This window comes from Physeter macrocephalus, chromosome 4 (assembly GCF_002837175.3).
Source record: "Physeter macrocephalus isolate SW-GA chromosome 4, ASM283717v5, whole genome shotgun sequence".
In the NCBI taxonomy this organism is placed as follows: Eukaryota; Metazoa; Chordata; class Mammalia; order Artiodactyla; family Physeteridae; genus Physeter; species Physeter macrocephalus.
Genome location: NC_041217.1, coordinates 82,054,856 through 82,057,018, shown reverse-complemented (window position 1 = coordinate 82,057,018; position 2,163 = coordinate 82,054,856). Strand labels below are relative to the sequence as shown.

The window sequence follows — 2,163 nt, the reverse complement described above, 5'->3', positions numbered from 1 at the left end:
AACGATGACCTGTGCGCAGGGTCCTCCACAGCCTGGACGTCCCACCACTCACCAGGCCCCTCTAGGTCCTGGGCTCCAGCTTCTTCCCAAGTTCTGCAAGAAATCTGATCAGCATAACAATGGCACTGACTTTGCCCTGGCCCTCTGAGGCCCTTTGCTCTCCAGGCAGGCCCTGCCCTCAGCCCTAGCCCCGAGCTGGAGCCCTGTCTGGGAGCCCCGTATGCCTGTGCTTGTGCCCTCACGTGGGGCACAGGGGGTGGAGCTCCCCCTGGATGGGTGCCCTGCCCCCAGCACCAGCTTTCAGGGCAAAGAATGAAGATGTCATGTTCACAACCCCATTGCACCTGGGTGCCCTAAGGTTTGAAACAGAAGGAGAGATGGCCACGTGATCAAGTGACCCTGAATGACAAACTGGACGCATTGACCAGCATGCAGAGACTCTGTCCTTCAGGGACTGACGCCATCCATCCACTGTGGGGTTCGTTATACAGCTGCAGGTAGGAAGTTTGCAGAGAGCCGGGTCTGTACCCACTCCAGCCCCTCAAGGACCCAGGCTAATGCTGTGGCAGCAGACTGTGGGTCCCAAAGGCGCTCCCAGCTCCTGGGAGCCAGCCCCGAGCTCAGGCTCTGCACTGCTGAGCTAGCCAGCCAGCCTTTGGTGCACTGGGAAACTCCCCACTAGCCCCTGCAGACACCTCTGCCCTGCCCTGGGAGCCACTGACACAGTCTAAGGCGCCATCACCTCCAAATGTAGAATGCCAGAGATCTGACTGATATTCCCACTTTACACGTGGGGAAACTGAGGCCCAGAGTGTGGAAGGCATTTGCTCAAGTTCACTTGGAGAAATATTGAAGAACCAAGACTTAGAATCCGGCCCAGCTGACTCAGGTCCTGGGGGCTTCCTGCTTTACCTGCTTTAGTTGTGCCATCCCAGGTACAGAGCTTCACACAGGAACGGGGTCATGTGCACAAGCGCACAGCTAGCCTCCAGCTCTCAGACCTGGGACTCAACAGGCTGCAGTCTCTTCTCCCACTCCTACCCCACGGGCTGTCCACAGGGGATGTGTAGCCAGGGAGTGAGATGGCAGCGTCTACCTGACGACCCTGAAGCTGCCCCTCTTCAAAGGAGCTGCTCGGCCCTCATTTGATTAAAAAGGCTGAGTCACTGAACTAGGTCTAACTGGACCTAGGCCGCCTCTAGAATGCAGCCTCTTGGGACTGGGTGGGACCGCAGGGCTCCTCCAGGGCAGCATTCCCACAGGCAGGAGTGCTCTGCAGCACCCCTGTGCAGAGTCAGGAGCAGGAGCCTGGATGGGGACCCTGCCTACCCCCTTGTTTCCCTGCTGATTCTCTGCATTCCCCTGCCCTGCCTGGTTTTATTTCCTCACTGCAGAAGGTAGGGTTGGAGTCAGTATCCTCTCCAGCTCCCATATGCTGGGGCTCCATGACCTTAAGTGGACAGGCCCCTCCATCACCTCCTACGCTGTCCAATAGGGTAGCCACTAGCCATATGTGACTACTTACATCTACATTTAAACTGAAGAAAATTCAACAAAACTTTTCACTAGCCACCTTTCAAGTGCTCAGTGGTCACATGTGACTAGCAGCCACTGCCTAGGGCAGTGCAGATATAGAACATTTCCATCATTTTGGAAGTTCAGAGCTGGATTCTGGACCACAATGAGAGGACTCTTGTGTTGGAGAGGTCCCTGAATAGGCTGAAGAGACAACTTGGGACAATAGAAAAGGGTCTCTTCTCTGAAGGCACTTTTCTGGGTGGGGCAGTAAGAGATCTGGCCCCTTAAGAAGTCTCCTGTGCTCACTTTGAGAGCACACATACTAAAATTAGAACAATACAGAGACGATCAGCCCGGGCACGGATGACACGCATATTCAGATAGTGTTTCACATTTTTTGAAATAAATAAGTCACGAGGATGTAATGTACAGCCTGGCGACTATAGTTAATAATACTATTTGCACATTTGAAAGCTGCTAAGAGGGTAAATCTTAAAAGTCATCATCATTGGGCTTCCCTGGTGGCGCAGTGGTTGAGAGTCCGCCTGCCGATGTAGATGGCGCGGGTTCGTGTCTCGGTCCGGGAAGATCCCACGTGCCGCGGAGCGGCTGGGCCCGTGAGCCATGGCCGCTGAGCCTGCGCGT

The 2,163-nt window shown here is 55.0% G+C and overlaps 1 pseudogene; it reads left to right on the top strand.

The window, feature by feature from the left end:
- Positions 1–1,816: 1,816 nt before the first annotated feature.
- On the top strand, positions 1,817–1,917 carry LOC112063918 (uncharacterized; annotated as a pseudogene).
- Positions 1,918–2,163: the final 246 nt, after the last annotated feature.